Consider the following 13647-nt stretch of genomic DNA (forward strand, 5'->3'; position numbering starts at 1 on the left):
GCCGAGTCCAGGATATGGACTCGCCGAGTCACCAACTTAAACGTGTCCCGGGTCCCGCATCCACTCGGCGAGTCGGACCTATGACTCGCCGAGTCCAAGGCTAAAGAAAGGAAATACTCAAATAACATTACGTACCAGGAATCGGGTGCTACAGGAAGGTCCACAGAGTTAGGGCCAGAGGGCCCACAGAGTTATGAGACTGGAGGGTCCCACTGAGACATATTGACCAGAGGGTCAAAGAGTTATAGCCTCGAGTGGCTAATATGTGTTGTGTGTGGTACTTTGGGGAACTCACTAAGCATTTATGCTTACAGTGTTGTGTTATGTGTTTCAGGTACTAGTGAGGATCGCGGGAAGGCGTCGGCTTGATCAGTACACACATGAGGAGCTTTTTACATTTTATGATCTTGGGATGTGATGTTATGAACTGCTTATGTGATACAATGATATTTTTATAACAATTATTAATGAAAGTGTGTTTTTAAAACGTGAAAAATTATTTGAAAATTTGGGTGTTACAGTAGTATGAGTGAGGGCAATGGGATAGACAATAGTCAAGATGAAGACTTCCTTGTGGACTTAGAAAATATTATAGATGATGTGGATGTTGATATGAAGTATTTTGATATACATGTGCATGAAGATGTTAAGTGGATTCCAAAAACATAAAAAAGAAGCAAGTATTATTGGTATTGAGTTGAGTGAGGGTGAAGATTTGGAGGTCATAGACCCAGACTCATTTGAATCACCTATTATAGGTGAAGATAACTAAGAGAGAGGATGTCGAGACTCGAGAGACATAGGAAAGGAAAAAAAGCATGTTATGAGGGTGAAGTTCATGCAAAGGCTTTCACTTTGGGACAACAGTTCAAAACAAAGAAAGATGTGACAGGTTATATCAACAAACATGTAGTAGAAACCAAGAGGGATATGTATTTTGGAAAAAAAATGACAAAACAAGGATTAGGGCTAGGTGTAGAGGTGTGGTCCCATATATGAGTGGTGGGCCATGGACAAAGTCAAGGATTGGATTTAAGGACAAAACTATCAATTTAAAACAGGGTATATGTCCTTGGGTTGTACTAGTGTCTAGACCTAAAGAGACAGGTGACTAGATGGTCAAGACCCTAGTTAATGAACTCCAGTGTATGTAATCAATAACCATTAAAGCTTGTAATTACAAATTCATTGCTACCAACATTGTGAAGCAAATTGAAACTAATCCAACCATTCCAGTCAGTGTACTTCAAGAAGATCTCCTCCAGAAATTCGAGATGAACATGTCAAGAATGAAGGTACATCGGGCAAAGTCATTGGCTCAAAAACATGTATTTTGGGATTATGCCAAACAATATGGCTTGTTGAGGTACTATGGACTAGAGTTGATGGAAAGGAACCTAGGTATTAATGTCAAAATTTATTGTCATAGTGAGCCAAATCCAGATTCAGAAACAATGACGTTTAGGAGAATCTACATTTGTGTAGGAGTTCATTAGAGAGTATCTGATGAAGAGAATTTTCAATTTTCAAAGAGAGATTGATAGATGTTATGGTCCACTGACAACTACTGCCACTAGTTTACTTAAGCAAATGAAAACACAAGCACAATATAATAGGTGTATTTTCAATGGGGTCAAAACTCAAGTCACTACTAATGGGGTGGTCAGTTTATTGTTAATTTGGATGAAAAAACTTGTACATGTAGACATTAGGAAATTACAGGCATGTCATGCTTACATGCAATAAGTGGAATATTGGACAAAATTGGACATGGAACAAAGAATGTTCCTGAGTTGGAGCAGTGGGTCCACCCATGCTACTGGCTAGTTACTCGGGCATAAATGTATAAATACAAAATTGAACCAATTAATGGTAGACTAATGTGGCCGATATCACCATGCCCAACCAAATTGCTTCCACCCAAATATGTTGTTCCTGTATGTATGTTTTACCAGTATAGTTGCAGTTAGTCATTGAAATTAAAGTATCTTATCTACATTTGTAGGTAGGTAGGCCCAAGAAGAAAAGGAACAACGCATATGATGAACCTGCTAGCCAGGGGCATAAACTATCAAAGAAATGAACCACTGTCACATGTGGAAAGTGCAAGAACAAAAGCCATAATTTACGTACTTGTAAAGGTCAAGGTGGCACCAATGAGAAAAGAAATGGAGACACGGAAGGAAAGAAGAATGGGGTTGTAAAGGAGAAAGGGAAGGATAAGTGAAGATGCGGATGTTTCTGTTACTGTTAGGTCTTTTGATGTAATTTGCCACTTTGTTTTATGGTTGTTTTAGTAGCTATGTGTATTTAACAAACAATACTTAGTTTCGGCTCCTTATTTTGTATGGTCATGCATGTTGACCTTGAATCATTTTACACTTAAATTGACTATGAAACAATGTCAACTGCTGTTGTGATATATAATAACATTTTTGGTTATATTGTTGCCCTTGTAAACTTGCTTGCACGAATTCAATATGTATGGACAAATGGAAACAATACAAAACACATAAGCCAAGATACATTAACCTTTTTTGAAATTAGATAATCCAATACACCAAAAAACATTAACCAAATCACAAATTCCACATCTTCTTACATCAAAGACTACATCAAAATAAGACCAAATCACAAAGACATTAACCAAATCACAAAGACTACATCAAAATAAGAACACCAGTACATTAAATCTACAACCAAGACAACACTTCCTGAATTCAAACACCACATCAGACTCTAATCAACCATGCTTCAGGTAACGAATTGCAAAAAGACCCCAACTGAAGAAAAGGATTAAATTATACATCCTTGTTTGCATTGTAGCCTGTTGAAGCGATTCTTGGAGCTTGTTCATAGAACTGAGTAACCCAGTTATCACTTCCGCCTATCTAGGGCACATTGGCTTATCAAACCACCAAATCCAACCGCACCTCCTCTCACTACGAACACATGACCAAAATCGCCTTCCAGGGTTGCGATCAGACCACGATGTGACGATAGCAAGATCGTGATTCCCACAAGCGCATATCGGCATTCTATAACGTTTACTCTGGTGTTTCTCAGTCACAGTGGTCGATCGCATTAGGGGGGGGGGGGAGAAGAGGGTAATATACTTCTTCGGATAATTGTTCACAAATGATCCTTTTAGGTGAAATGACTAAAATACTTTCATGTGCAAGGCACATGGGGGAATGTTAACATTTCTTTAGATGGATATCCAACCCAAGGAGCGTTTGCATTCAAGGTTACGTCCATAAGTACCATCCGAGGGAAAAACTTTCGTAGGGACCATTTCAGAGAAAAAGTGCAAACTTAAAGGACCATTCATGTATTTTACTCTATTATTGTTTACGTCTATATCCTTCCAAAGTTTATATATATATATATATATATATATATATATATATATATATATATATATATATATATATATCCTTCTTAACCTATTCAATTCACATTTATGTCCAAAATTATATTTTATTAAGATTTAAATCAATTTAATAGTAAAATTTTATCTAAAATTAAAAAAATACATATGATATTACTAAAATATCTTTCTTGAATTAAAGATTAAAATTACTCTATATATTTTGTAGACTGTCTTCGTCATCAATTGGCTACCCGTTTAATTCCATCCGTTAGCCAACATTTCCCCACCTTTCTCACCGATAGACACTAGGTGGAGCATCAACCCTTATCTGAAGATGATTCCTAGCCCTCAACTATGTGTTGTAAACTAACCTGGAAACCCGTTTTTGCTCATCCAGATTTGGTGGGGCAGAGTTGGTTCGGGCAGGTACCTGCATTTTGTTAATGATACCTGAGAGACCCAAATTGAAGAGGAAATCCTTTAGAAGCATATGTTGATCCTTTAACAGGAATTGCAAAAGTTGTTGCACTTGTAGAGCTAGAACCAGAAGGAAAAACATTAATTTGTGGGGCCTTTGGCACGCCTGGGGGTGCTTTTACAATGATAAAATAAACAATGTTAATTTAGTCATGGTACATTTAAAGGAAAACAATAAAGCCTAGAAATTTAATCATACTATCATAAAAAGTACATTAACAACAAGAAAATTATCAAATTGAATGTGGTTGCAAGGTATTGAATTGCAAACATACCACTTAATTGTGGTTGAATATGTACCCTATTATGTGCTCCTTGTGCATTACTAACCACTTTCGTACAATTTTTATCGGAATTAAACGAAGATGAACGAGGGGTGCTGGTATGGTCGTCGCCACTGCCCTTCTCGGCACAACCACCACCTGAAAAGTTCCTTTATGTAGCAGGATTACCAGATCGGCTGTATTGTTGCGACGCATTTTTGTTATCCTTTGATTGATTGTCGGACATATATCGAATTCCTCACGAAAGACACAATCTTTTTCTTTCCCATAAGTAACAAAGATAGAAAGATAAACATACAATTAGGGTTTAACGATTGGTACACCGACAAGGAGAAACCCAAACCATGACACCGAAGAAGAAAGAGTAAATTACACGAATGGTCCTTATGGTTTGGGGTACTTTGCGCGCTTGGTCCCTAACTTATTTTTTTAACTCGGAAAGTCCCTACTGTTTGTTTTTGTTACGCGCTTGGTCCCTACTTTTTGTTTTTGTTACGCGATTGGTCCCTATCTTACCTAAAAAAACTATTATTTAAATAGAAAAAAATGATAGGATAGGTAAGGTAAGGTGATGGAGGTTGGGGTTGGGGTGTGTTTATTTAAATATTTTAAAAAATCAAGGGCAAAATGGTTTTTTTAGGTAAGACAGAGACCAAGCGTGTAACAAAAACAAACAGTAAGGACCTTCCGAGTTAAAAAAATAAGTTAGGGACCAGACGCGCAAATTACCCTAAACCATAGGGACCATTCATGTGATTTACTCAAGAAGAAAAGAGAGAAGGGGGAAATAGGAAGAGGGAGAGTGATTCTGATATCGGTAAGGTAAACTAAGAAAACTTGGTTAGATTACAACACATCAGTTGCAAGTGACAATGATGAGTAGCGGCTTGGACTTCAATTGCGAACAGAGTGGAGGGCTAGGAATCATCTTCGGCTAAGGGGCGATGCTTCACATGGTGGGCTATCAATGAGAAAGGTGGGGAAATGCTACCTAACGGATGGAATTAAGCAATTGACGGCGAAGACACTCTATAAAATAATAGAGTAACTATAATATTTAATTCAAGAAGGTTATTTTAGTAATATCATATGTATTTTTTACTTTTAGATAAAAATTTAATATTAAATTGATTTAAATCTTATTAAAATATAATTTTGAATATAAATGTGAGTTTAATAGGTTAAGAATGATATATACGTAATCATAATATATATATATATATATATATATATATATATATATATATATATATATATATATATATATATATATAATATTTAATGTTTGCAAGGACGAATAAAAAGTTTTCCATTATAAAACTACATATTTTGTCTCTTGAGGCTTTAGATTTTATTTATTTTATTTATTTATTTTCTTTTTTGCAGAATGTTTTATAATATTGTCTAATAGTATTTATGTTTCACAAAATTATAAAAATTGTTCTCGTAAATTTATCTAATGATCTTTATATTTGAGAAAATTATTTAATGAACCTTATGTTTTAAAATTTACAAAAATAGTCATTAAGAATTTAACTAATAAACTCGTTGCAACATACTAGTATCCTCACTAATTAAAGAAAACAATTAGGTAAAATAGAACATTAATATTAATATATTATATTAATTCATAACACGGTTATGCATAGTATAGTTTCTATTCTTCAAATTATTGCCATGCAATTTTGAACATTTTGTCATTTTTGGTCTCTTCTCAATTTTTTCAAAGTTTTGTCACAAAAGTTTCACCGCTTTGCCATTTTTGTCCCTCCTCAAGTTTTTACCACATTAGTTTGTGGAGTTGGCTCTTTTGGTCCCCCCACATTCGATATTCTCTACTATTAGCCATAAAGGTTTCAACGGTTTGACACTTTTGGTCCCTGACATTTACCAAATGTGACACCTCAAGTTATTGTCACATTTGTTTGTGGAGTTTGCGCTTTTGGTCCCTGACCTTCGATATACTACTATATGACCCTAATTTCCTAAAACATTATGCAAACACAAAATAGAAACAATAAACGAGAAGAAGAACCAAAGAAACACCGAAATGTGTAAACATGATGAAAAAAATTGGACCGCCGCGAAGCGCGGATTACCTTCTATTTATATTAACAAGTGTTAATTTGACGGTATGTTTAGTGTTCACCAACTACCATATAACTAATTTTGATGCTACTAGATAAAAAATTGAAAAGTTTTGTTTGTTTACAGATGATATTCCATAGGAAATTACTTCATCTTTGAGTTAGGACTTAGAAGGCTTTTTACTGTGATGAGGGAAAGGACCACAATTGCTTAATAAGGAAAATATTGTATGAGATTCATCCCGAGACAACCTACTATTATGAATAATATGCCATATGTAGGGATATCATAATGCCTTAAATGTTTTTATTTATATATTCTCCTTCTTTAAATTGAAGTCATATATATATACACACAAGTAATCTTCATACATTTAAGTAGGGCCTCTTACTATCATACCTTCCTTCCTATCCCTTTTTTCCGGGATTAAGATTATATTGATTTTGAAAACATGATAAATAAAACGGATGAATGTGTTTATGTTGCTCGAAATTAGAAAATCATATGAGCAATTATAATAATGTTCATTAACTCTTAATTGTATAAGAAAGCAATGCATGAATGATTCAAACCAATTAATTATAAAAAGGAGGCATATTGTCAAGAAACAACATATTTTAAATTTTGTTTTAAAAAATAAATATGTTTTTTTTATATATTTTTTGATTTTTTTTGGAACGGCAAAATCACTCCATGATTCACGGATTCTATTTTGTCTATACATTCGTCCACCACGAGACTTAAACCTTCATGTATTTGATCGAAAGACATAAATCTAATATATCTAATAATGTTGGTTCAAATATAGATAATAGTTTTGTAAAAAGTTAACTCTATGATTTTAGAAAGCTATATATCTAAAAACAAAACATCTATATATGCAGATTCTAAATATAATTTATTATGAGTTTATATCATAATAATTCGCTAATTAACCTCGTTTCAGGGTGTCGTTCCTCAAGTTTTTCCATCCAATTATGGTGTTGTAATATTTTCTTAGTTTTGGTTGCTTTTTATACTTGTTTAGTGGTGATATACTTCTTTGTATTATATTTGGTACAATTTGTGTCTTGATTGTTTTGCTTAATAAAATCAGTGTATAAAAAAACTTTTAGTAAGAACATTAATGTCTCAAAGTGTACATTTATCAAAGATGGAAAACGTGTCGTGTGATGTTGTATTCATGTCGGGTTGAGATAGTCTGAATCTAACCCGACTTGTTTAATTGTCATGTCGTGTCAATCTGTTATTTCTATGTCAAGTTCATATCAGGTTGACAGATTAGAGCTTATACCTTGTAATATGTTGTGTTATGCTAGACTGAAACACTAAATAATTTGTTAGAAATTGAATATGTGGAAAATAAACGAGTAGTACTTTGAGAGGCGGAGGGGCAAAATTCACAATAAGTTTAAAGGAGGTAAGTCACAAGTAGTCTAGTGAGATCAATGTTTTAAAAACCGGTTTTCTAGTAGAACTTGTATGGTGACCGATTTCCGGTTCAACTATCAATTCAACCCAATGTCTAGAATTTTCATGTTTTTTTTCATATTTTCCTACACAAGCAAACACACAAGTTCAAATAATAAAAAATACATGTAAAACAAATTATAGATCACTCTAAATACATTAAAAACACATAATCATAAGTTTTACATCAATTCACATACATCAAAAAGAAATAAAGTATAATATCAAAACAAAATATAGTGTTAAATGAATACACACGCTTCAAAAAGCAATATAACATTTACCATGTGTTTTTATTCAATTTAAAAAGTCTAAATAGATATGAAAAGACTGGCAAAGTTTGATATGCAATATGTTTCATTTCTATGTGTTTTATTCAATTTAACCGATTCAACCAGTTTTGTTGGTGATTTTAGTGTTATCAACATATTTTTGTGTAATTATCATTAATAATAAGATAGACGGAGCTCCAGTTAGAAGGTGAGGGGTACACACTAGGAGTGATAAATTTGAGCTCGGAAATATGGGGGTCAGGGGTCAGTGCCTTTGGGTGCAGGGTTCCAAGAGGTTGCGCCCCTGGCAGGGTTTAGGGGCAGCGCCCCTAGCGGGGTCCAAGGGACAGAGCCCCTGGCGGTGGTTCCAAGGGGCATCACCCCGAAACCTAAACTAAATTTTATATCGGGTATGACTCCAGCCATAGAGTTTCCCGCAAAAACTTACTTGATGACATCATGATGACGCAGATGCTAGTTATGTCAAATAACTACCTATTTTGGCGCCAAATCTGCATACAACCACCAATAACCACATTTCCTTCTTGTATAAGAACATTGTTTATGTTCTAGAAAACATGTTACAAAAGGATACACTCTAAATATGTTTATTTAGATTCGATCTATCTTTTAAAAAACACATTAAACAAGGTATTCTGTGTTTCACAATCTGAATTAGGCATGTAATTCAGATTGGTTTGTTCTTGAATTATCTCACTTCTAAATTCGTGTACCCCAGAAAAAATGGATGAATTACAGATTTTGAAAAGTGTTTGTATACACGATCCATGAATCTATCAAAGTTTGTATTTATTGTTATTTTTGATTCCTTAAAATCTCTAACAAGTTTTTGCAAAAAAATCGTCCGATTCGTTTCGGTCCAGAAATAGATATAAAACGAGTATTAATTGATCCGCTCACTTCTCTATTCCCGGTCCACCCAGTTCGAAATGGTTTTTAAAACATCGAGTGAGATTGTAGAGTATAAAGTATTAATAAAAAAAATAAAAATCTTAAAATAGTATTGAACAAGGTGGCGTTTAAAAAAAAAAAGGTATTGAGTGAGACGGCTCATTAGAGTTTACCTAAAATATTAAAAATAAATTGCATAAAGATAAACATGTTTTTTCGGGTTGAAAAAAGTTTGAACCCTAACTTATATCATTTAATTTTTATGTCGTATCTGTCAACCTACTTAATTAAACGAGTTTAAATATCTGATTTCAATCCGTTTATTTGTGCGTCGGACTCATGTGAAAAATTACCACCTCTAATTTATAAGAATACCGTTTATTTAATTAATCTATATAATACCAAACTTTTAGACAGGAAAATACTATTAAATAATTAACATTTTATATAAGTGGAAATGAATAATTGAATATAACGTAACTGATGAGGTACTCATAAGTTATTTTATTGGAATCTACATTAAAAATCCAATAAATTGTTAGATCTTTGACTTGATATACCTTCCTCATCAACAACAAAATAAATTCCAGATTCCCATCCATTTAAAATATACGTAAATATTGATCGTTAATTATTAAAATATTTTCTATTATAAAATTAATAAAAATCATACTCCAAAGAAAAAATAACCAAGTTACATCTAACAAGTTATTTTCTTTTCTTTAAATGACATTTATTATATATTAAATTATGTTTTTAATAAAACTGATTAAATGTCTATTTATAGGATAAAACTATTATAAATAAAATATAAAATTATATAATTGGTCCCTGTGATTTATTAGTTTTAACGCCTTGACAACAACATTGAAAACCTTTATGCGGTTTGGTCCTTATGGAATCTTTTTTCTTGTTTGGTTGATATTTCGTCCATATAAAACGACTTTTTGTCATTTTAATTTTTTTTATAATTTTTATATTTTTGTAACTTCTCAAAAATCATATTAAAAAAATTTATTTTTCAAAAAAGATTTTCATAAAACCCATAAAGTAATCAATAACTATTTCAAAACAAAACCATAAAAATCAGAGTATCAATATATCTCTCAACATAAATCATGAACAAGATGTATACGATCACGTCTTCACCTTGTCCCGATCATCAGAAGTAGCTGAAAACATTTAAATGCACAATTGTAATTTAAAGCTTAGTGAGTGCCCCCAAACTACCCCACATAGCAATACATATACAATGCATGCACAAATGAGCCTACAGTATGCCTAGACCCCCTCGTTAGGCCTACAGAGCACCTGGACCACTCTACTGAGCCTACGGTATATTGGACCGCATAACAAGGCCTACAGTAGATGAAACGCTCCCTTAGGCCTACAATCTAACTGGACCGCCTCGCAATACCTATAGTACACTAGATCGCCCAGGTGGCCTACAACACAAAGCAAGACCGCCTCAACCCTACCACAATATGTTGATATATGCAAACAAAAAAACAAACAATAGCCAACAATACAAGTAATCATAACAGATCTACCAATCTAGCAGATGACTACACCATACCATTAGGGTCGATCCTAAGTATGTAAATATCCTCAAATGTCTTGGATGAATCAGAGAAAAATGGCCCTTATCACTATTATAAGTTTTTATTTTTAAATAGATGTATATATAATATATATATTTAAAAAATGGGACCTGTGCAGCTGCCCACTTCCCCCCCCCCCCCCCCTCAACGCCCCCCACACATACTATCATCCTACACACAAGGATACATACTGCAGTATAAAGTATAATGAGAAACTCACATCGTAGTCTAGCAGATAACAACACATCTCACCAAATCCAAGAACCCGTACTACATGTCACCTATACAACAATCAGGGACCGATTCTTAAACTATAGCTTAAACCCCTCAAATTGACCTAAAGTCAAACTTGGTCAAAAAGTCAAAACTCAACGGTCAAAAGTCCATCAGATGGTCACCACGGCGTGGCTGAGCATTTTCCATGCCGTCGTGACCTCACAACAAAACAGTCGTGAAGACCACTTATCTCCACGATTTGGAGGCTAAATCTCCACGTCGTGGGAAATGTTCTTACTAGCTTAATGCATTAAGTTCTTAATCCTTCAAACGGCTCGGTCATACATTCCAGAAGACCTTATTACACTCCAGTCATCATAAAAAACATTGCTTTTTAGGCATGCATGTCCAATACACGCCTTGAGCCCAAGCTAGGTTAAAAATGGAGGAAATGAGACCCAAAACTCCATGCATAACATCAAGACTCTATTTCACTTCAGATCTGGAACATATGTCTACAAGGGGGGCCTTAGGATTCATAAAGTTTCCAACTTTATGGAGTTCAACCACTCAAACTATATCAATCTTGAAGAACAATACAAAGAAACCTAGATCTAGAAGTATGAAACATAAAGGTTGGAAGTTGAAGACTTACAATGGTCCAAAAGATGATCTAGAGGGTGGAGGAGAGGCTTGCTTGATGGATTTTCACATAATGGATGTCTTCTTCTTTTTCTTCTTCTTCTCACCAAAAATCACCACACAACTTCAAAAACTCGACAGTGGTGGCTATGGGTGCTTCTAGGTTAAAAGGGAGGTGATGGAGGATGACGGTGTGCAAACCCTAGCCATCAAATCCCTTAAAAAGGCCTTAAAACCTGAAAATTAGGGTTTTGCGGCCTGGCCATTGCCATATTGTGGCTAACATTATGCCACGTCGTGGAGACCCAAATGAATGTGTGTTTTATCTGGCCTTGATCACGTCGTGGTGCATCCTTTGCCACGTCGTGGTCACCACAAAATTCATCATTTTAAGACTTGAATTGCCAAAACTCAAAGGGGTTATTTACCTAGAACTCGGTGTTACAATTTTGTCTAGTTTTTTTATTAAAAAAGAAAAACATCTCTCTCGCCTTGAAGTTCTATGTCTCGAATGTCTCTTTTATCCCTTACACGCAACTCATTTTTTCCCTTTTTTTTCTTCTTCATGGTTGATGCATCATGATAACACCAAGAAGAAAATAGATTTTGACCTAGGTGTGTCTGTTCATAATCGAATTAAATGTGTATGTATGTTATCGATAGCAGATTTTCATGTGTGTGAATCTAAAACCGTCTTTGGAAAGATTTCTAAGCAGAGATGAACAAAAACACACACAAAAATCATAGATGGTTTCTCCATGTAACGTCCTCAAAATACTAGGTAAAAAATTTATTTTTCAAACAACCAAACCATTCATTCATTCATCCAAAAGATACTCAGAGGATAACAGTTTTCTCAAAACATTGGAGTAAGGTCATAAGACAGATAGTGCAGAAAAACTCTAGTGGATGCAATGCCATCAAGTCGGGCCTTTCTCATTGGAACCAAAAGTACCTGAAACAATAAACTAAAAACTGTAAGCACGAAGCTTAGCAAGTTCCCCAAAATACAACATACCATACATAACAATAAAGAGTGTGTGTTAGTGATATGGTCTACCCACAGTCTTACAATCACCCGTCGTTGCATTCCTCTTGCAGTCTTCGTCGCTATGGTCCTCCCATAGTCTTCAGTACGGTTCACATGGTCCTTTTATAGTCTTCTGTACATTTTCCATGGTCCTCCCATGGTCTTTATGACATGGTCCTTCCACAGTCTTTCATACAACTGCCATGGTACTCCCTTGGTCTTTCATACAAGTTTCATGGTCCTCCTATGGTCTTTCATACAAATACCATGGTCCTCCCATGGTATTTCATACAAATTCCATGGTCCTCCCATGGTCTTTCATGCAAGAGTCACAAAGACAATCTCCCATGGTCTTTCCTTTAAGTAGGGCCCGATGCCTGAGATCTAGGGTTTTTAGCCCCATTCGTCACCACGTCGTGGAGATTACATGACCAGGTCGCGGTCACTTTAAAATGTGTGACTCATATAACGTTGCAACGTTGTGGTGATCCATCATCACCATGTCTTGGTCACCATAAAACACAAGATTGAAAACATATAATTCATACCTGAAAACCGGATGTTACAACTCTCCCCCACTGTAATAAGATTTCATTTTCAAGATTGAAAACATATAATTCATACTAGAAACCATGTGTTATAACTCGGGGTAATGCTCTCATCTCCTCCTTGGGTTCCCAAGTCCATTCGAAACCCGGTGCCGCCATTGCACCTTAACCAAACCCATTCTACCTTGTTGCTCAAGGCCTTTGTCTTTCTATCAAGAATGGGAATCGGTCCCTCTATGTAATTCAAGCGCTCATCAACTTGAATGTTATATAAGGAAACCACTGTTAAATCAACAGCTAAGCACTTCCGCAACTGAGAAACATGAAATGTGTTGTGGATCTGACTAAGCTCCATATGAAGATCCAACCGATAAGCTACCTTACCCACCCGGGAAACAACCCTGAACGGACCAATATATTTGGCGCCCATGTTGCCCTACTTCCATGGTGACACCTTTAGAAGCACAAAATGTCCAACCTGGAACTTGAGACCAGAACGACGTTGATCAGCATAACTCTTATGTTCACTCTTTGCACTCTATAGTCTACCACTCTGTCACACCTCCAAACTAGAACGGCGGAAACGTTTGAGGGCGGAGGACGTCATGTTTAGTATCACAACACATGTATCATAGTAATCATAGTAACAAACAACCATTGTATTAATATTAAAGTGTTTACAATGTAGTGATCCATAAAAGATTGAATCCAAAAGTAAATAACAAAACAACACA

The sequence above is a fragment of the Lactuca serriola genome, chromosome 7 (assembly GCF_051521515.1).
Source record: "Lactuca serriola cultivar US96UC23 chromosome 7, Lser_US96UC23_V15, whole genome shotgun sequence".
NCBI lineage: Eukaryota > Viridiplantae > Streptophyta > Magnoliopsida > Asterales > Asteraceae > Lactuca > Lactuca serriola.